The sequence below is a fragment of the Diuraphis noxia genome, unplaced genomic scaffold (genome assembly GCF_037042655.1).
Source record: "Diuraphis noxia isolate RWA-SAM2 unplaced genomic scaffold, SU_Dnox_SAM2 contig0003, whole genome shotgun sequence".
Lineage (NCBI taxonomy): Eukaryota > Metazoa > Arthropoda > Insecta > Hemiptera > Aphididae > Diuraphis > Diuraphis noxia.
This window is the reverse complement of record NW_028301713.1, coordinates 50617847-50642930: the sequence shown is the minus strand read 5'-3', so window position 1 is coordinate 50642930 and position 25084 is coordinate 50617847. Positions and strand designations below refer to the sequence as shown.

The window sequence follows — 25084 nt, the reverse complement described above, 5'->3', positions numbered from 1 at the left end:
GAATAAAAATTTAAAAGTTAATGTTAAGTTCGTTTGAAATTTAAAAATGTTCTCATTCATTATTATTATAAAATCAATTTATCTGAGTTAACACAAAGTATTTAACTTTTCAGTTTTCAATACAACTGTCTTACTTCAAATTAAAAGAAACCATATTTTCTATTCAAAGCACCAACCTATAGTACTTGTTTATATATAGTTTAAAAAACTTTCTGATTTATCCAAGTGTAGGATAATTCCACCATTAGTGTGATAACAACCTCCATTGATACAAAACTTAAAATCAAATCCGCCTAAAATAGTTGTAACCAGCTATCACAAGGTTTTTTTTTTGTTTCTATATGTGTACAGTGGAATTATTGAATTTTAAATGTAGCAGTAAAACGTTTTTAGTTTTTAGTCCAAAACAAATAAAACTATTTGGCCAGTATCCCGTTTTCCACTAATTCCGGATAGTTGCAAGGTCCACTAAGCCCATTATGCGCGATGTAGTGTTTTTTTCTTCTCGAAAAACAGTTATTGTTCTACAAAAACGTATATTTTTATAAACAACGACGTAAATAAGTTATAAAGAAGATACATTAAAGGAAGGTTTGGGTCGAAGCAGTACAATTCACGCACTCCTGATAGAGCTCTAATATTTCGTTGTGCGCTTTCCACAAGACACTTACGACACATACGACTTGGGTCTCAGATATGAATAATATTGTTATCGTGTGAAATCCTCACACTTCACTGAACACACCGTACGTGTTTAGACATGCAATAGTGAACTAGTACGAGTTATAGGTATTTATCGAAAATCGGTTTACCGTCTTATTCTATAGCCTAAATATCCTATTGGCTATTAGGTATCCCAAATTTGGAAATTAATTTATCATAATATTATTTGTCGAACACAACTCACCCCCTTCTTGGATGTCATTATAACGATATGATTTTACTAAAACAATTTGTTTGATGCTTCTCTGTTAATTGTATGACCATTATAATTCTACACTATCGCTTGTTAATAACAGTGTGATCCCTATACAAATTCGAAACAAATTTTTTTCGTAAGTAATGGATAATGTATTATAATTCCCAACCATTATAGTGGACCATTATTGATTAACGTCAGTAGTTATTTTGTTTTTGAACATGTTTACTTTTATTTCAGGTTTTCAGTTGCACTTGTACGTATTAAATATCTTTATAAATAATATAATAATAATAATATCGTATCTTATGTTTATTTATTAAATTACAGTAGCATATTAAAGTGATTATCATCCCTTTAATAAAATATTACACGTTCAGTTTTGATTTCTCTAAACTATAACAATGGTAATTTTCGTGAGTGCCGAGAATATACCATAATCTAAATTCAATCAAAAATAAATCAATTTCCAATCATATGCATCAGATTGGAAAAAACTTTTTAAAACTTTTACTGCCTTAAAAAAACAAACTATTATTATTCCATGGTATATGTCTATCGATCTTCATCTTTTATCTCATAATCTAAATTCATTGTTTAAATCATTATTTAAAAAGGAAATATAATTTTCAAAGAGTCGTACAATTCATCTTACGTTTAATACTATTCCATAATATATATTATTATATTATAATACAAAATGCCGACTATATTGAAATTGTTTTCAGAATAAACTTTTATGTTCATTGTACTCATACTATTATTATTACTATTATTTATATAAATTAGTTGATAAATGATACCAAAAATGTCATGGTCTTCATTCTACCACAAACCATAAAAAACATACATTTGGGATTTTTTTAGTTACGTTTTGTCGGTATGTACAAAGTAATTTATCATTTAAGAACTGTATGTTTTAAGCACTAATACATAATTATTATTCTTGTGCTTTATTTATAAACTTAGTCTATTGTGATATTAGTAGGGAAAATTTCTAGCTTTCAGATAGTGTAGAATATGTAATTGCATTATAATAATAAGACAAAAGCAAATTTATGTTTCAATATCATTGTTTGCGTTGAAAAACAAATAGTCTGTAATAAATTATCTGAATTGAATATGTTTGAAATACACGTTTTGCCGTTTTGGTGTTTTGGTATGCACAACTGTTTGAATAATCACAGGTTTACTGGAAATTTAAATATATTTTAGAGTTAGAAAATTGATATTTCTGCTATGATATAGGTAACATGTTACTCCTTTCCAACTCGTCAATCCGCTTTTTCTACATTAATTAATAGTATCTAAATATTAAACTTATATAAGTACTTAACTTATCAATCACTTAATATTATCAGATAATTTGGTTCATTATTTCTCAATTTTTTGGAAATATATACAGTTGTTACTTCTAAATATTACAGTATTTTTTCACAGTATAAATGTACTTAGTATATTTCACTTTGAAATTATTTAATGCTATTTGTACATGACGTATACAATAAACTTCAGATGTATTATTGTGGTAGGATTATATTGGTTGTGAATTTACCAAAATAACAGCATATACATTATACTGTGTGGTTTATTAAATATTCGGCTGGATAAACTCAAAGGATGCGTGCAAGAGACAGCGCGGATAAAAATTAGAGTATATAAATGAAAATCGAAGTCACATTATAGAAATTCTATGGAAATACGATTAAAATATTATTATAATATTAATAATGTGAATAGTGATATTATACATACCTACTTGGTTTACGAGTCCGTAAAAATCGATGGTAACTAATAATAATATCATTAGCATAAGAACTAAATGATTAAGACATGTGATGGGTTTTTTTTTCTTAAGCAATATTGTATAATAAAGTAATTTATATTTTATAAGGTGTTATGAAATTATCTAACTACAAAATGGCTTTCTTTTGATCAACTATTTAATTTGTCTTTTATGTATTTATAGAAGATTGCACAAAATAATAAAAATTTAAGTTTGGAATTTTCGGAAATAAATAAGTAATTCAAGTGAAATTGTACATTTTTTAAAATACCAATATTTTTGTGGAGTAATTTAATTTGATTTATATTAACTTTTTTTAAATGTATAAGTTTCATTATTTTTTTCATATTTTTAATTGGTATCAGTTTTTATTATTCTGGTGTTTCTGTTATAGTGTTATACTCTTTGTAGTTAACATACAGTAAATATCACTATTATATTGTTAATGTTACATGTATAATAAATAAAATATATCGTTAGATTCACATTCTGGGGCTGAATATTTATTTAGAGACAATAAGATATTGTTATTATTATTCTTTTTTTCGCATCATTATAATATGCACTGAAGCTTTGTATTCTGACAGTTAGTAAAATTATTGATAATTCAAAATAGCGAAAATCATCGATTTATATTTAAACTAACCGATAGAAAATGAAATGGAAAAGTAAAGAATAAAATTCAAAAATTACAGACGCGATTTAAACATATTATTATTTTTATGCGCATGATTCAGTCGTGGATGTTGGTATTGAACCACCTACCACATATTATGGTAATTACATATAACTTGGTTAATTATCTTATTATTATTATTTATTCGGGAACTTTTTTTTGTGCAAAAAAAACTTGACTTAAATGTATGAGATTTAATTAAATACGTTTCAATTATAATACTAATAATTTGAATTTTGTCTTTTTATATTTGATATACTTAGAAATACAATAGTATAATATGCACTATCATTCGGTTAAAAATTGGAAAATGTTTTAACTCGTTTAATAATTTTAAAATATAAATATGGATTAAGGAGTTTATAAATTAAGAACAGAATATAGTGTTATGGCACATTAAAAATTTCAAAAATTACATTTTTTGAAGTATTATTTTTCCTGAAATAAGTCTAAAACATTATAGATGTATAATCATGATACAAGTACTGTCGTACAATAACTTTCATTTTTCAATATTAAACTTACTAATTTTTACCCTTAATGTTCATAAATACTGTTTTAAAAATGTAAAAAAATAATACCAAATTATTTCACATTGATATCTAACATGATGATAACAATATTAAATACATCGTTAGAATTTCTTTTACTCAGGGGAAAAATTATTTTAAACATTAAATAGAGAAATATTATCGTATTATCGTGTATTTACGCTATATTGTTGTTCAATGGGTCATAGACTTTATTATGACCTTAGTTCATGAAATATATTTAATATTTTTTGTGATCAGGTATTTGGTGAAGCTTAATTTAAGGGTTTTGTGATTTCTTGACATTTTTCAATATTATAACTTATTTAATCATGACAAAATTCCATTAATTTTAGTACGAGAAATCGTAGAAATTATATATGTATTTTAAATTTAAGAAAATTATTCAAAAATTCTAATTAAATAGGTAGGTACGTTTAACACATTTTCACAAGGTTATATTAGAAATTATAAACAAAAGGTTTATTGTTGTCATCTCCACGATAACTTAAAAGTTAGATCCACTAAATGTATTTATCACTATTTAAGAATAGAAGAATAGAAGTTCACTTTGATTTATAAAATCAAAATTTAATCAAACCTCATCTACAATAAAATTATCTAGTGGCTTGACTTTTCTAAAAAAAAATATTATGTAATACGTTTTTAAAGCATCTATTTTGGACGAAATCAATAGTAATGTAATCAATAATGTCAATATTAATTGTTGTGAATAAAAAATAACCAAACATTTTTGTTTTAATACATTTGATTGTTATTACTACCTATGAGTACAATGATTGCCTGATATTCCAGTAACCGGAATTACAATTACAGTTTATTGGCGGATAGTATTGTAGTCGGATATCGAAAAAATAAAATTATATCAACACGCATAGTAATAATAATAATAATAATAATACCGTTGTTATAAATATTTATGAATCGTCCACTGCCATACCGTAGTCCGGAAGGACGTTTGAGTGTTGGAGATTTACGAGTGCATAGAAATTTAAAAAATATACGCACACATAAATAGATGATTTTTTACAATAGTGGAAAGAGTAGTCTACTAGTCCTGTAAAATAGTTGTATATGTTGTAGTAGACTTAATAGCTGGTGAGATAAGCTACCGAGGAGCCATAAAATATTATATCACAGGGTGAAGTTGGTAGTGAGAATATATCATTTTGTTCATCTCGTTTTTGTAGAGTGTAGACATATTATCATGCACGGAAAAGTTTCGTGTGAACACTTCCGTTTCTGGGTGGACAAAGCGACCAGTGAAGCGTCGATGTCGCAAAAAAATCGCTCTTATTAAGTCAAGGCCGTACACATGTAATTGACTATTCGAAAAGCCATTATTACTATTATCATTATTATTATTATTATTATTATTATTATTATTATTATTATTACTATTATTATCATATTATTATACGTGTTTGACTCTACAGTATAACGACTATAGGGACCACTGAAGTCGTGAAACGTATTCTTGTGTACGGAAAAACGTCAAATTACTAAGCGTGACTTAAGTACACAATTATAAAGTTTTAGGGGTGTGAAACCCCCTCCAAAACACTGGTCGTAGTTTCTCGACCATCTCAAAACGGCACAACACACACACACATGTATTGTTCAAATACCGTTCGTCACGCGTGTTCCCCATCCGTTGAAGAAACACAATAGTTGTTGAAACTTTGAATCCCCTCATTTGGACAAATATGACGATAGCAATATTACCATCCAATAATCCTAAGCCCCGGAAAAATATAAATCTATTAACGGTCATCAGATTTGATGTATTTATGTATGTATTATAAATGGAAATTTAATCGTGATATCAATGAATTAACGGTCCCGTCACTCGAACCGATCTACCCCATTGTTGAATCGTCAAAGTCAAAAACAAAGCAAGACGGTGCATAATTGCAGGTTGCGGTTAGTGATTCGATCAAAAATACATTTTATGACCCCGTAACTTGATGTTTTTCGACTGCCATCTGTTTCCTAATAAAGTGTATGAAAAAAAATTAGATTATAAAAATTGAATGTTTACAGTCTTTTTTAACAAAAATACAATATTACATCGAATAAATTTATTTGAATTCAGACTTAATCGCTTATGTTGATAACTTATCAAAAGTATACTGAAAAATGTAGGAACCTAAGCATGTACCTATTTAAAATTTGCTAAATCCGAATACTTATAGTGACCTACAATTAAATTTTAGTAAATAAAATAGCTATGTAGAAAGCTATGTTATTGGTTTTTAAGTAAAAAAAAATATCTCATAAGATTGCCGAAATAATTTTATAATGAAAATATTTTGAGAATCACTGATATAATTTAGTGTGCATTATGCACAATAACAAGTACGTTGTGGTGGTTATGGAAAAATAATTCCATATTATTTAAACAATTATTATGGTAAAAAAAAAAAAATGACACATTAGTACCTATGCATTTTACATAACAAATAAATTTGAGAAGCACTGATGTACAATATATTCCTAATAACAGAGATTATGGTAGCGGCATGCGGGTAAAGGATTTTTCAAAAAATCTTGAGAACGTCATGCATTAAGAATTCACCAAAAACGTACACAAATCGCTGCTCTCGTTTGGAATCCGCGTGTTGTTCGCAAAAATATTCATTTATTATAATCTCCGTTTAATGCGACACAGTGTAAACGCTAAGTGCTTTCTTTATTATTATAATCTATGTTTTAAATTTGCAACCGTCAGTTGTTTTTTTTTTCATCCTTAAAATATAATTAACAAAACAATTTTACGCCTTTTTAGGGTACGTGCAAAATATGGTTATTTGTATTCGTTGCGATTACACTGAACATACTTTTACACATCGATAATGATATTTTTCGTCATAATAATAATAATAATAACAATATTGTTTGTTTAATAAAATTGGGTATAAATTAAAACCCACATAAACTGATAGCATTTGCTGAAAATTAAAAAAAAGAAGAACTGCGTATACGCGTTAATATAAACGTAAATTTGGTAAAAAGTATACTAAACCATTTCAACCCTGGAGACATTGCTTCTAAAATTCAGAATGCGCTTAATAAAGCTTCTCATTTGGGTATTCGTATCATTATCGTGTGGATTTCTGGACATTCAGTTATACTAGGAAACGAAACTGCCGACCAACAAGCCTCATTAGCCGTTAATGATAACGAATCCGTTTTAATAAACAAAATGTCTTACGACAACACGAAAAATTTCATAAACGCATATACAAAAAATAAATGCTTAAGTATCTGGAATATAGAAAATACCAAACTAAATGAAATCAAAAGAGATACTTATCTTTGGGTAAATCCAAATCTTAACCGAAAAGAAGATACAGTACTCAACAGATATCACATTGAACACACCAAAATCACGCACGGATTCCTGATGGCAAGAGAGGAGCCTCCCATTTGTCAAACGTGTGGAACTATGTTAACAGTCAACACACATAATTGTCGACTTTTTATTGTATAACCAATAACAACTTGAGCACAGCATACATACAACCAGGACTTCGCACTCGGTTCCAATTCTAAAAATAACTCAGATTTATTGAATTTTTATTTTATTATCATTGTAAATATCGTTGTAAACACTTATTCATGCATATCTTTTAACTTTCTGTCACTAATGGCCTTTGGCTTTTGCTTCGATGTTTTTTTGTGAACAGTAAAAAAAAAAAAACTTAAATTTGGATCAATTTTAATGAAGCTTAGAAACTTAGGTTAATACTTAATTATTCTTACCAAACTATTAAATAGCACGAAAAAATATTTTTCAGACTTAAAAAAATATCTAAAATTAATTATAATCTAATAATAATTGGGTAAGTAAGAGTAATGCACTAATAGCATATAATATATTATAATTTTCAATATAATTCACTACAGAAATCAATTTTCTTGTTAAAATTTAATAGTAAATGGTTTATTTTATATTTTGATTAGAAAAATTAACTTTTAATAAATTTACTATTTGTCCATTCGCGTAAGATGAATTTAATTCAAACTCTGGTAATGTATTACTTTATACTGAAACATTTAATTTTTTAAATCTCTAGCACTCATACTTTCTCTTGTCGTATACGACGATCACCGACGTACACAAATAAACGAACAAATTAATTATAAGTACTTTTATTGAACACTTTGACGTCCAGTGGCGATCGAGTCACACGACTACCGCCCCCTTTTCTGTCTTCACATATTCCTTAAATATAAATTTTACAATCGAAGCACTATTGGTAATATCGATATTGAGTTTAACCTAGTTACATTATACTTACTGACTAAGCTTAAAATTATACTAATTGTCATTGTATTACGCCATTACTTAATTGTTTTGGTATTTTACCAGTTGGCAGTTACATATGATTGTTTATTTAACCTAGTTAATAGTTATAATTGTAATATTTCTTATATATTATGCATGATACAACACTCTCAAATCGAGTAGTTCGATTTTAATTTACGATGACAACGACAATGCGATTTATTCATTATTGAACAGGGTATACTTTTGAAAGTATTTTCCTTAATCTATGTATATTATATTATTTTATAATTTATAATCTAACACAATACATAAGCCCATTAAATGTTGGAATTCGAAATAAATTTGTTCATATCATATTTTACTAACATATTAATATTAAGACTTTGGAAAGACAATTAAGATTTTCACTGAAAACTGGAGAACTAAAATTGTATTAAATTTTATGAAAAATAATATAGATTAATAGTATTAGGTAAAAAAATTGAAAGAAAAACTATAATTTTAATATAATATAATTTTATGTTACGCATAAACTGTATCAAAATAAAATACATTTTAATCATATAATTTTAAAGCTGAATTGTTATCATTATCTATAGTGATAATATATTAGAACAAAATAGTTCAAATCGTGGTGAAATAAAATACGTTTCAAATATTTTGAATATTTTAAAGTTATGTGTCAAAACGATTATCTATATTTTTTAGACGATGGATTATGCAAAGTAGTATGACCGATGGGCTTAAAATATCGTCTCGATAAATCACATACCCACAGCCTAATAATCTTTGTAATTAAATAATAATTAGAATGAAAATGAACCAGTATAATTGATTGGAGAAACATCGATTACCTATCATTTAAATAATCTAAATAATCGGTTTTCCAATTACGAACAGCTGATAAAGCACTGATCACAAATTGATACCTTCAAAAAAAATTAAATCTTAAGATCGGATTCTCAAACAAAATATCGTGTTTTTAATTTAATTGCTTACCTTTTTTTTCTTTTTTATTAAAACGTTATTAGCTATTTTAAAAATAATATGTTAAAATGATAAACTTTAAGATACCTCTGTATTTTTATACGAATAATTTATGCACATTGTACACACGATACACTTTTATAAAATGATTTAAGATTAACTCTATTTTGAACAATTTAAACCTCATTTTATCATGTACATTTATGGGTACCGCAATGGGTTGTTGTTTCACCACAATAAATGTATAGTGCGATAATAATATTACTTTTGTCACACTGAATACGGTTTTAAATTGAAAGATTATAATGAAACATATTATGTTGTTGAAGAATGAATTATATTTGTGTTTGGATTTTTTTTTCAAATAAAAAAATCTATAATCTTTATTCAGTTACTTAAGTTGTGTAGTGTCTTGATAAGTGTTATCCAAACTCAATAAATCATGTTCCTTAAAAAAGTGGATCTAAGATAATAATATTATAATGTAATTTTGTGTCGAATGAAAGTTTATTATTTATTAGTTTAGCACTATGGCTGTTTAATACTCTGATAGTAAATATAATATGTTATTATATTATATTGTTGTTATTTTAACAGTAGAATATTTTGTGGAACAATTCAGAGAATATTGATTTTTTCACTCGGAGTAGGTACGAAAGACAAACACAACTTATCAACTATCCGAAATGCAAACGATTAAACAATATTTTAGAAATATGATGGCATGGGCGCATATTGTGCACCTGGTGTATATCGCACTTTATATTATAGAGCCCATATGATACCGTTTTTATCACAAACGTAAACAATAGCAAATTCGCTTGGGATTTTATTTTTCATCCTTATGTTATTATTTTTCCAGTCTATGGCTCACTAAACATCAATACATCATTGGTATATATTTTAATATGTATGACAATATGGCGTACACACACACACACATACACACAAACGGGGGCGTCCTCTAATATAATGTGATAAGTTATAGTATTAAGTATACCTATATAATACATAATTTCTAGTTTTAGCGTTGTCTGTGGTTTTTTTGTCGTCTCGCCAGTAAAGTGCAAACATTTATATTACTCTCACCCTCGTCACATTTCCCACACTCACGTGCGCGCGCACACAAACATACACAACACACACAGAACGAGGTCGTAACATATAGGATGAACTACATTTAACCTAAGACACTCATTATTTTCAAAACACAATAACATTTTGGAAAATATCACTTTAGCATAATATTTTTCGAGTTATTATTTAGAGTATTTCCATCTAAAAAATCAAATTACGTACAAGCATAATTTGTTATTCATAAGTATTTAAAGATTAAACGAGTGAAGTAATAAACCGCCGTTGAAATACCTGTGTTCCACTACACGCCACTCATATAGATGTTAAATATTTATAAGTAATAACAACGCTATTAGTTAAAATTAAAATTTATATATACCATGTAAAATCTAAAAACAAAATCTACATCGAAATAAGAAATTAAAAATATATACCTATTATGATTAAAAACATAATACAAATGTAACAAATAAAATCATAAATAATAACGATATAAAACAGTAAAAATATTATTGTTTTGGAAAAATGTTGTGTTTTAAATTTTAATGACTTAAAATTATCAGAACAAATATTCTTAAAAACTTTAAAAACAAACGTTACATTCTAATCCCCCTCCACAAAATTATAGATACCTATCCAATATGAAAATCAACACAACAGTCGTCTGTGTGATAAATAACTTGTAATGGAGTTTCCGTAATATATGACGAAGACCGCTGTAGCCGACGGACGGACAAGCATGATAAGTGCCTGCTTAGAAGGATCGTGGGTGGTAACATGTGAGATCAAGGGATGTGAATTCGGAACGTGGATGGTGAAATTTTTGCAAATTTCTTGTGAAACACCCCGACATCAACGTCCTGCTGTCCTGGTATTTTATGAGTGGTTGTCCGGGGTTGTAAATCGGAATCCGGGTGTGGTGTTTTTCGGTCGAACAGCCATCTTTCCACTGGCGCGCGGTGTTTCATAATAAATTACGGCACCCGGGTCTGGCGCACACACTCGTATATTATACCGACTCGCGTATATAATACATGCCACGAGTCCCGAAGAAATGATATATCGCGACTAGTTTTTTGTCACACGTTTTATTGGATAAGTACCTCTGCGTTGTCCTCCTCGCCCGTGAAAGGATCCGTCCGGGCAATTGCTTTTGTGCGCGGCGACCACCTCTCGTCTACCGACTAACGACCGTCTGGTGCCCCGTGTGGGCGGTGGTATTGACGGCCATGACCGGATCTTGAGGTAGAAAGGGTATAAAGAGGAATTTGTGCTCACGGAAATCCCAAAGTATCAGGTGTTTAACAGCCGAACGGCCAAGGTTCTTGTGTGGCGTATAAACGGCGACTACCTACGACAACGACGACGCCACTACCACTCATGCTTGTCGATTAAAATACGGTAAATACATCAACTGTTTTGTTAAAGGCCTAAAGTCTATGTATTATAAAGGAGCTCCTAAGCTATTCCTGTTACACTACGACTAGAATACACAAAATATCCAATGATTGGACATAACATTGTAGTATTTTTATTCAATATTTTTTCGCTATATTGTTTTAGCCACGTGGATTAAAATCATAATACCTATTGTGTATTTCTGTCAAACAATAAATTATTGGTAACCAAAAGAAAAAAAGTCACTTATTATTATCCACTGATTTAGAAATAAATCTTTTCTTTTTTTTTAATTTTTGAACACTCTCGGCTCAGCTGAAAATTAAACAACGATTAAAGAAAGTTTTAATCATATACATAAGTGTTGGAATATTTAATGGCCAAGGCTTAGTGTCAGTTTGATATACTTTGACCAATTATTATTATTTTTTTTTTTTTATTGCATTTCTTTATTCACTCCACTCTCCCAAATGTTTTTATGGTAACCAATTAATAATTTTTTTCAAAATTCAATACATTTCCGGAAACCATATTAAAAATCACGATAACAAATGGGTTTTGTATTGGCATCATAGAAAATTTTGCAGTTTTACACATCAATTTTTAGTTAAAATGAGACTGTATCAGCAGAAATCTGTGTATAAGAAAATATATGTTTGTATTTGAGAATAACGAGATTATTATAATATAGTTATAATATATTATAAATTATAATAGTAAAATATAAATACAGTAATACGACCCCCAGACAGCCACCGATCACTAAGAAATATTTCCACGATACCTCACTACTCCGTTTATCATGTATCTTGGTGTTGGATAAACCACTCACCTAGGGTCCTCATCTTAAGGACAGACGAAATAAGCCAAATTGTAGATTTATCTCCTTTAGATCTTAAACTTGAGTTTAATATAATACATCCCAAAAAAACTTGACTTACGCAAAAGTCCTCTTCGTCCTATTTATATGTATTTTGCGATCCAGCTGAAAAAATTAAATAACCCGAAAATTCAAGCTTTTTAATCTATTCACCTGCACACCATTATAAAAACCACCTAGTTTGTAACGAATAAACTTATCCACGTCGACCTAAAAATCAAATCGATCCAAGAAACGGTTGTTATTTTATAAAAGATGAGGTATCACGGTAAACTATAATCAAACACACACGGACACATCTCATGTCTAACTCCTAAAACACTTCAACCCTACAATACGATTAGAATGACTTGAATTTAACAGGTGTTGAGACTAAATCGACTGATTATAAATCAGATTCTTCGATCATTTTATTATGAATAACTAATGTAAAAATAAGATCCTCCTTCATGCCGGTAACTGTAATTTATACGCTATACGATCAAATTTACTTATATTGTAACCATTTGTAGATTTTGAATGTTCGATCAACTCTTTGTCATCATAAAATACCGAAGTTTACTTTAAAGAATCTCTAGCAGACGTCGGGCCAGTTAATAACACCTAAAATAATTATAGATTAAATCGTCAAGGAAAATATTGTATACGTAAGTACCTATTTCGTCGTCAATCGAAATACTCACATTAAAATTATTATGAAGAGTCTGTAGATAATATAAATAAAAAATAAAAAAATCATTTGCTCGTAAGATTTGTACGGTATTTTTTATAATACCGTTATCAGAAATAAAGGTCGAGATAGTTTGGTCGATCGTTGTAAATGTAAAATATTAATATATGCAAATCGTTAGGGTAATACCGTAATGTGAACCGTACCCACGTCATATATAATATTATTGTTATTATTATGTTATTATGTCATATAGTAACTATAGGTTATATACGGTAAATAATACGATAATATGATATGATATTATACTTACACATCTGAATTTAACGTAAAACAATTTCTAACTGACAGCTCTCATGAAGATTATTAAAATTTATAGTTATCATAATGTACATTATATTATTTGAGTATTGCAACGACCCATTAAGGTCTTAATCGATTTTAATTTAAGTATCCATCAGATATAAAATATTGTATAGTTCTTACTATTTAGGTACTCGTTAATAATAAAGTATGAGGATTAAATATTAATATAGTATTATACATGAAAGAAATACGAATATAAATTATATATTTATTTTTACTACGTCCAACATAAAGATTGTCATCAATTTGTTAAGAAAATTAAGTACTAAAACTAACTCTTCCTTCCAAAGTGAATTTATTAGTTTTATTTTATCTATTTTAAATTATAAAATTACATCATGGCATATATTAGGTACATAAATTATTATGGTTTTACTTAAAAAAAAAAAATGTTTTAAAATATTTGATACAGTTGATAATTTATAGGAATAATACTTAAGTATTATTAAAATATTAGACTGAAAATAATTTAATTCTATATAATTTACTAAATATTAATTTCCACAAAATAATAATTATAATATAAGCTGTAGAGCCTATAATACGATTCGATATTCTCGATACTTGCATGGTGATGTACCTATTTGATAGAAATGTATGATCAATATTGATTAAAAGGTAATGATATCATACCAATATGCTAATAAATGTATAAATTATAATAAGAGGTTTGATGTCCACAAGCTGTTAACATAATGCATTATACTAAACTTTTGAATATGAAAATTCGGAAAATCTATACGCATAGTGTTGTAATAATACATTATTATTATCGTGACTAACAGCCGATATTGCAAATACCCGCACAAATATGTAAATAGATAATAAATATATTTTAAAAATGGTATACACCTATTATATTATATACTGTTGTTTTATTTTTCTGTTATAATTACAATTGTTATGTCTACGATTATTGTACAAAATTATAGCTATTTAAAAATATTAAATTAAATACATGATGTTATACTTCTTGATTGATGGCCACAAAAAATGATTGATATTATATTTTTGTATTTTTTCAACTTACTGTTCCGCGAATTGATTTATTATTTTTTAATTCGTATTTATTTATTTTTTAATATTATAATTGCATTGAATATTTACACCCAAAAGTTTACACGCGTGGAACGAAACACGTTTGTATTATAATGTCTGACTAATGTCTGACACACGGCTGTTAGCTATTATATGTTATATATATATGTATATTATATTGAACTCAGAATAGGAATACAAATTAAAATCGCATTTTACTAGGATACCTTAATTGGTATTAAAACTGTCGTCGGTGCTATAGCAACGTCCGTCGTGTGTCCCAAACCGTCACCAGATTTGCTCTTACAAAATATAAAATCAGTCGACCGCCAACAGGTCTAACCGTCCAGAAGATTCGGATAAAATTAACGGTTCGTTTTTAATGAATTTCCACGCTGAATTTAAAACGTGATATCTGCAGTTTTGCCCCAACCACTTAATACTTTAGTTTTGCTGCGCAGATGCGTCGTACTATGAAACACTTTAGTAAGTCGTTAATAATTGTTGAACCGTCCTCGGTAAGTCGACGGTTCGTGACCAATCAGCTCAACGGGACATTGCGAAGACATATTATTTCAATAACACTACAAACGCGACTAATTAAAATCTCAGAAAAAAATAGAATAAAAATAGCTTGTAGTTACCACAATTCGATCGACTGAGAACGACGAACGAAAGCTGGTAGTAAAGTATTAAAGCATATTTTTAACAAAATATTTAACTTATGCCAACTATACAGCTAATAATTGACGAATAAAACAAAACATGAAAAATGTTTTAAAATACAACGAAATTGTTCTATTCAATAAAAATAGTATAAAGTTTACGTTGATAAATGCGTATTTATAACTTATAGCAAAGGTACATATCAAGCAAAATTTGTAAAATAACAAATAACCGCAAGTTTATATAAACTATGTAGGTACTCAAAAGAAAGGAACCTCGATAAGATATTCTAAAGATATAAACGTACACTATTGAAAAAAATAACCAGGGAAATCGCTTTGTTGTAAATTTGATTTCAAGACGTTTACGGTGTACTTCATCTTTAGTAGGTAGTAAATCTCGATAATTGTATGATTCAGAAAAAAAATATAATTATAAAGAAAAATCGATCCTAAGGCTGTTTTAAATTTTATTTATATTGTTAAAGTATATAAGCAATATAATATTATAATTTCATTAAGTACCACTTCGTTGTGATGAACTAATTTTTTTCAAAAATATCACATTATTGCATCGTGTATTTTTGCGTTATGTTATCAGTGATAACTTATCACGTTATACAATATTATTGTTACCTACTTATTATTCTAATTCAGTATCACGTACCTATCTGAGAATTATTTCAGAAAACTATCACTTTGAGTTACAATCTTTATTCAGCTCCAATGATCTGTACAACGCTTTATTAACAAATTATGGTTGAATCGTATTGCCCCAACCAGAATTTGTCAAAAGCAAATAAAAATGTAAAATTAATTACTTATAAGTTATAATAGTATCTTCAAAATTCGAGATTATGATTTATTAAACGCTAAGATGATTACTATTACTAGTAACTACTACATTAGTAGTTAAATGATAATTTTTAAAAATGTAATAATTCTAATAATTTGCTTTCTAATAAACCATGGTTTTGTTTAATCAAAAAAAAAAAAAAAAACACATACACTTAAGATTGTACAACAATAACAATTATTTATATAATTCATTATTTTAGTATTTTAGTGCGTTAAAGTAAAATTACTGTAGCGTAACGAATATCATGAACGAGTAACGTATAAATTATGTTATTTATAGGAAACCCATTGCGGTCAAAATATGATGGGTTTGTAATTTGAGATTCTGTAGTTAGTGGAGCGTATACCGAGGAAGAAGGGGATCATCGATTTTATAACGAACAGTTTTCTTTCATAAAACACTTTTCGTATATTATAATATAGTACAAGAATAGTAACAAAAATATACACTCATCGCCAGTACATATTATATTATTATAATATTGTAAATCTTAAAGATTCAAACGAGAATATTATGTTGCATGCTTGGTAAAGAACGATGACTGAACAATATTATGATATTATTATTTTTCGAGGCTGAAGGTTTTTGAAAAAATAACACCATTTATTGATAAAACATTTTATGTTAAGGCGTTTAGGTTATTCAACTATATTATAATAATGCATATTATCCCATGCTTCAAACAGTGTATATAAGTTAAACAAGTGTTTGATATTGAAATGGTTGACAAGGTAGTTTATATTTTATTTTATCCCTTTAAACACTCACTGAAATATGCCGAATAACAATTTATCAGCTAACATTTATGGTTTTTATTTCAGGTGAATATCAAAAATATACAGAAAACATTTTCAACGATTGATTTAGTAAGTTATTTTATGCATGAAAATATAATACAACAATATCAATTAAAATTAGTTATTTGAAATTCAACCAAATATCCAATTTCAAATAAATTATTTTTGTATTACCTAAAATTTAAATTTTGTATAATAATTTTTATATTTATCCTTTAATAATTAAAATTGAACATTGTAATCCAAACATAAATACCAACTAATGTTTGAAGCCAAACATTCTTTTAGTAAAAATCTGACCTATAAAGTCTTATCAAAATGTTAGGATTATTATTATTTCCAAAACTAGCTGTTCTAAAATAAAATGTTTTATTATCATTAGATTTTCAAACGTTTTAAAATAAACCAGTTCATAACAAAACGAAATATTTCATTTTAAAAATAAAGAAATTTATACTAAATGTATAGTAACCCTCATATAAATTTGTATAATTAAAAATTTTATAATAACATTAGTTTGACGAGGTTAATTTTACTTAACCTTCAAGCAGGTCAGAAATTAATATATTTGTATGATTTTTATAATAATTTCCAGTTCAGTTTTTTAAAATTATTGATACTGGTTCATCATTCATAACATAATGATAAAAAAATACTTACGAATTAGATAAAAAATTGAGTTGGTAAATAGGTATCATAGTTTTAAGTGTCTCCTGTTAAATCATGTTTTTATCGGTTAAGACAGTTAGGATTTTAACCTTAGGAAGTAATATTTTATTCATATTTTAGTAATGATAATTTATAAATGAAAATGAGTTAAAAAGGAAAATAATTTTTGTGCCATTGGCTTTTATAATGATATAAATAAAAAAAACTATTTTAAATATAACTTGGCCATATTTTTATTTTATTGGTAATTGAAAATAAAATATAAGAGAAATTCATGAAGTCTCTAGTTCTTAAATTAACCCATAAATAGTAACAACATATTATATGTATATTTAAATTGTATAATTATACTTAATAGCCATATTTGAAAAAAAAACGGAAATATTTTTTGTTTGAAATCACAAGTACCTTATCCAATAAATATATAAAGTGCAGTTATTATAGAATACATTAAATGTTTCTTTGCATAATAATTTTAATTATAATTAAATGGCGCGTGCCATTACGTAGCTTAACAATTTGTGTTTAGCGTTTCAGTCAAAATAATAAACATAAAATAAAAATATAATTACAGTTGGTATAAAATAAAATTTTAATATTGGTTTCATAACTTTATATTGTATTTGTATTTAAAAAAAAACCCTTATATTATTATTATTACCCAATTCAAACAAATTATAATAATTGTTTTTTTTTTGGAATAAAAAACAAACTATAAATGGTAATTTTGCTATTGATTAAATTTTTTCGAGAAACATTTAAACACGAAAATTGTTAATTTTATGATAATTGTATGAGCTGAAATCTTAAGATTTGATTAATAAATTATATAATTATTAATATATGATATTATAAGTTATAAATCTTTCACAGATTTAATCGCATATACAGGACAGGACAGTTATCGGACAGGAACTGTCCAATAACGTTCAATTTATTCATCATAATAATTCATGTCGCAGGTATTATATTTATAACACATTTGACAAAATATAAAATATTCAGAAAATAATCGTTTAAACAGACGTGTTTTACATGCACAAATATACATAAAAACTTTATTGAGATTTTCGTTTTTTACAATAATAACTACTATTATTATAACAGCTATTGTTGTGATTGTTTATTTGTTTTTAAATGATAATAAAATAAATAATAGTTAGCCGGCGTGTTAAATAGGCAATTTCGGTACTTCAGCTTGCTGATGTTATATATTATTATTATTATTATTTTTAGAACTATTATTTGTAAACTAAATTATTAAAATTAGAACATTTCCTTTATGACGACGATAACGCACCGTATTTACTCAAGTGAACACGCGTAGCTACTGCTTGAACGAAAATTACCTTAAATTTGTTGATCTCAGATAGAACCACAGCCAAACGACCATTTTCATTACTCCGCAATATATTTGGGTGTTCACAATACAATTACATTGATGTTCAGTTATACATTAAGTCGTTTGATAATAATATTCGAATTACCTTTTAAACATTGAATTTTAATAAAGAAACAAAATACTGAATATGAAAGTAATCCGATTTCTTGTTACTCTGTCGTCAAACATAAAATAAAATATTATGAAAGCTTTTTGTTTTTATAGTAATATGCAACTGCATTTCTGGCGCTCTTGACAAAAACTATGTCAACACAACCAGAACCATAAAAATATTTTATATTTTATCATAATGTTTAATTTCCTATATGTTTGCAAGTTTTAAACATAATAATGATTATGACTCAATGAATATTATGAAAAGTATGCACGATATTAGAACAAAATTAAATTTTTTAAATGTGAAATATTTCGTTTCACTTTCTACCAGTTTGATGTCTGCAGTAAAGATATGTGTTTTTTTTTACTTCAACACTTGGCATCTCAACATATTTTATATTTTGTTTATTTCATCAAACATATTTGTATGTCATCTTTAAACAATCACATTTCAGTAAATACGCGTATTATTTACGTTTGTTATTTAAATATTTACATTGCAGAAACTAACATCAATATTACGAATCCATTTGTGTAATATAAACATTCTAAACATTCAAATGCCAATATTACCGGTAGTTAAAGCGTATTTGTTAAACAAAAAAAAAAAAATAACTCTAAATATTTTTTTTCATCATACTATCTAATCTGTTAAAAATCATCTTCAGTTGACACCATCGCAGAGTTATTATTCATTAAGCTTAAAAGTAAAAAACAATGGACATTACAGTTGCGTACTTGTCTGTTACTATGTGGTATCGCCTTGTACTCAATTCTTGGATAAACAATGATTTAAAAAATAGTTTTCTGTATATTATAAATAATAATGAAATAATAGTAAATCTTATCGATTGTAAAATTTATCAAAACTAAGTAAAAGATTTAGTAGAGTGACATATTTTATTATTAAATAATATTATTAAAATATCAACAATTTTTTTTTTTTTTTGAGTATCAATAAAATTTTTTGTTGTTTCATGATGGACAATTTTTATATTTGTTAATTTGAAATCAGTGAAGGCCTGAAAACAATGTCCAATATTATATTTTAAGATATTGTACCTATGTTAAGCTCATAGAAAGAGTAATGTTACATAAATGTGTGATTAATTCTGAAAATACGAATTTAATACAAAAAAGTTTCAATAGGCATTTCTTTTCACATATTTTGTATTGGAAATATAACACTGTTAAACTAGTGAACTTTTAAAACTTTTCATTAGTTTATAAAATTAATGTGCATTCAATTTTTAATTATAAGGGCTTAAGCAGGTGACATATAGATTAATCATTTCTGAAAATTCGTTTTGCAGACTTTTCTAGTATCATCTATGTGTAACTTATGTATGTAATTTTTCTATTAAAAATATTAAATTAATGCTGTATACTCATATTAAAACACCTATATTTATTTTTTTATTATTTATTAATAAGCATTATAATTTGATATTAATTAATGTATTGTCACGTTCTATTACACAAAGTGTGCATATTGTAAAAAAGTATTGATTTAAAAAAAAAAGCGGGTAAGTCATGAATGTCGCTCTGCTATACAGTAGGTTACAAGTGGATTACTGTAATGGATGAAATTAAATTTGAATCCAATAATATTATATCATTGTAGACGAAAAACGATTCTGAGCAGAGATGGCTTATCTGTCTAGGATATATTATAGATTATTAAAAAATTTCAAATCTTAGATTTAAAAAGAACATTTTTTATGAATTTCTAGCATAAAATAATTTGTGAGTTTTCTTGATTTTTACGTGTGTTGTCAAAATTCAAACTTTTAATGTTTATAAAAAAAAAAAATTGTGGCCATATATTTATTTTATTTTTCAACTGCTATAATTGTAAAAATATTTTAGAAGCCTTGTATTAAATTTTCAAGCTTTTCTATTTAACAAATACATTTTTATCGATATTAATTTGAAAAAAATAAATAATGATTAAACATTTCATATGCCTATAAATAGTTCAACTTGAATCAAATTTTTTTGAAAATTGCATGGTGGATAGAATATACTTATATAAGCATTGGGTGAAAATTGCATGTATGTATCTATGGTTATTTGTTTAAAAGTTACATCAAAAACCAAAATCGATTTTTTAGAAAACTGACTGTGCGTAAAATTTTAGGTTTTACCTTTAAGAATTTTTTAGTTTTGACCTCCTAAAGCACCAACCAGATTCAATTTTTGATCTAATAAGGTATTTAATTTGAAAATTTAAGCATTTTTACTGCCCCAAAACGTAATGACAGACACAAAAAAGTAAAAAAAAAAAAACACACATATGGTAAATTCAATACATTCCTCGCTCCGATCAGAATATAAAATACCTAATATAATCGATGTAAAACAAATAAATCATTTAATCTACATATCCTGAAATTATCAATATTATTACCACGGAAATAATTATTGAAATTAAACATTAATTCATAATCTTGTTGAGAGTCGATTAATATTATACAATTATAATTTTTAATATTGTTGTAATAATTCTAAAATTGTTCAAAGAAATATCAAGGACTTTAAGATTTAGATTTTTATATCTACTAAAGTCAGAAAATATTGTATTGAAACAGTCATTAAGAAAAAATTAAAACAAATATATATATGATGTTAGAAACTTAAAATAAATCGTTCTTATTGCAGTAAATTAATTTTCAATTCTGAGGATTGAAGGATTATTAAGTTGTTAAAGAAAATCTAAATACTTGATAATCTCTGGCTGGCTTTAATTATTAAATTAAAATATTTATTAATGTTATTGTTTTTCATGCAAATTACATAACAACATTATGTACTCTACATAATATAACTATAAGTACCTAGTAATTGTAGTTACCTACTCTAATTTCATAATTCTGATTTCATAACTATTTCTTAAAATGGATCTTAAAAATATCATAAAAATCTTTAGGAAATTTACATGACAAGAACAATAAAAAAATATAATCTAAGTTTTATTAAATAGAAATATATTTAGGGTATAATTCATATAATTGAGACTTGTGTTTATTTTTGTTCTATAATAGTATTATACATTTAATGAAATCCTGATGGATTCATTGAATCAATATAAGAATCTGTTTTTAAAACTACGTGTATGTAATTAGTAAAAGTATTATTTTTAAGTCAAATTTAAAAAGCTATTGAAGAATTATGATGAGTTGCAATTTATTTCCATTATTAATTTATTGAACGTTAATAAAATTCAACCGACGTAGTTTGAGCCTATTCAATCCTCTCGGGAGATTATTATGTCTTATAGTTTCGATTTTTCAAATGTGTATAATATTAAATTACGTGACAGCATTGTTATATCCCACAAGGTATAAAAAAAAAATTGAAGATATTTTTATTATTTGACACTGAAAAATTGAATTTTTTATTCCAGAGAAAAATGTTTTTACTGGTATTTTGGAATGTTTATAAATTTAATGTATAGTAAAAAAATTTTAATTATTTAAATATTTCTTATTATTTACGATCTCAAATGTATAATTTGTTGTTTACAAGAAAAATATGTAATTATAAAATTTATCAATTTTTTTAAATGTTTTTTAATTATAATAGGATAACTTATATAGTATTAAAATATTTTAATAAAACTATTAAATAGAATTATCTTGTGTTAAATTGTTTGATATTCAGTTATAACTCATAGAAAAAAAAACTACCAAAAATATATTAATGCGTAGGTATCTTTGTTTGAACTACTGCTTAATTCTTACTGCTTATTAAGACATCAATATTTGACTTTACTATGATACACATGTATCAAACATTATTATTATTTCCACTTACAATTTGATATTTAGTACGAGTACAAGCTATTTTAAAAACCATAGAATAATTTATACTTTTAATAAAAAGTTTGAAGTATATTAAAAAAAAGACAGGACATAATGATTAAAAATAAATCGATTAAATATACATTTTTAACAATATTGATATAGCATTAGAACATTTTTATGAAATTTGTCTAACATTTTATCAATAAAATCTCAACAAATTAAATAATGTTGAGGTTTTATTTAATTTGACTTCTAGAGTAAATCTTACAATCTGTAATAGAATTAGTAAACTTTTGTAAAACATCGGTGTAATCTCTAAATGCATTAATCGATTAACTTTGAAAGGGAAAATTGTAACTACAAAATATTAATGTTTATTATGCTATTTTTAAAGGTTTTCTTTATAAATATTTTGGTGATGCTTTTTTTATGTATCTAATAAATTAATAATATTTTTTTAAGAGAAACGAAATTCCATTGTTTTAAATAAATATCATATATTCCACTAATATATAAATCAAGTGTGTTATAATTATTTTTCTGCTATACAGTTTGAGGGTCTTTTCCTTTTCTAACCCTAAGGAATTATTTTTGGGTTAGGCTACAATTATGTTTGAAATCCACATAAACCCATTTAATTGTATTTAAGTACTCAGATAGTTCATAGAATTATGTGTATGAAGATTATTAATCACGAAGAATTAACCTCTTAGTTAATACTCTACTTAATTGTATTATATTCTGTATTTATGTAGTAGAATTTTAAATGATATGTACTATCAAATAATATAAAATTTTAGAAATCAGAGAGCTGTTTTACACAAAAAAAAAAAAAATAATAATAAAGAAATAATAATACTTAATTTAAACTAAATAGAGTTACAATGTGGTGTTTTTTAATTGTATTTTTAAAAATACTTATTTACATACTATAATACTTAAATACTAGTCTGTACAAACACATTATTATCAGTATTTGTGGTTAAAATGAAAATATAAAATAAAATTCTTAATTTTTCGAAAATATAGCTTAATTCAAGAAAATGTAGTCACGCTGTATAATAGTGTACTAAAACACATGCGTTAATGAAGAATTAAAAATGAACATTTTTGGAGAAGTTTAAATTATTAATACCACGTATCACACAATTTTTAGCCAATAAGATACGTGTTTTTAATATTGTAACTCAGTTTAATGTTTCATATTGGTATAAATTGCATGAATATTTTAAAAACCATTGAAAATAGCATTTCTTGGTTTCATATTCTCTGGAGAATTTAAACCACGTGAGTTGTTCAAAACGTGATGCCGTTAGTGTATCGTATACTAGAAGTTAAGTTTTATTAAACGCGTATTCTTAATCTCTCTCGAATATCACGATGAATTCCTGATAAATACTATTTTACAACTAGCGTTTGTATACATCCATGTTATACGCATATTATAGAATCCAACACGATCTGATTAGGTAAACCTGCTTCAAATACACTGAGATCGAAATATATATTAAACTTCTTAAACTTCATATAGATACCAGCTATAATAATTTCATAATATATAGTCGTAAATAATATAAATATTTACTCGTGTGGTGGAAATATTGAACGAAATATCTAATAATTAATTATGGCTGAAAAGTTAAAAGTATATACAAAATACCCAAGTTAACATTAAAACATCTAATCATTTCACTTGGTTTAACATTGAATTTTAAATATTTTTATGCAACCATATTTTCGTCGCAATTGCATATTTTTTTCTACAATAATTTAGGCAATTCAATATGAAATTAAAAAAAAAAAAAAAAAAAAAAAAAAACTCTCAATACTAAATAAAAACAACTGCGGGGCATCAATGTCGCTCGGCTGTATAGTATTTGAGTAGGTCACTATAATGATGTTGGGAAAGTGATGCCGACGTTGCTCACACCCTCTTACGAGGTGGTTCAAAAGGATTTAAATAAAAAAAAGGTCGTTGTAATGAGTTTTAAATTCGATTTAAATGATAAATCACTGCATACGTAAGATGAATCTGAGCAGAAACGTCGTAGCAGAATATTTTGAAGGATATATTTTAATGATTTATTTAAATCAGTGTTATTAAGTTATTTTTCTATTTTAGTAGAATGTTATTGTATAATATAAAAG

At 26.2% G+C, this 25084-nt stretch overlaps 1 protein-coding gene across 3 annotated transcripts in view; it reads left to right on the top strand.

The window, feature by feature from the left end:
- The window catches only part of LOC107168447 (opioid-binding protein/cell adhesion molecule-like), a 337823-nt gene that overhangs the window by 48536 nt on the left and 264203 nt on the right, over window positions 1–25084 (top strand). For 2 of the 3 annotated variants that reach the window (XM_089224026.1, XM_089224028.1), the window contains exon 2: window positions 16988–17032. The exons of the other annotated variant lie outside the window; for it this stretch is intronic. The gene's annotated coding sequence lies outside the window, so the exon portion shown is untranslated. The remainder of the gene's footprint in view (window positions 1–16987; window positions 17033–25084) is intronic. 3 annotated transcript variants of the gene reach the window in all.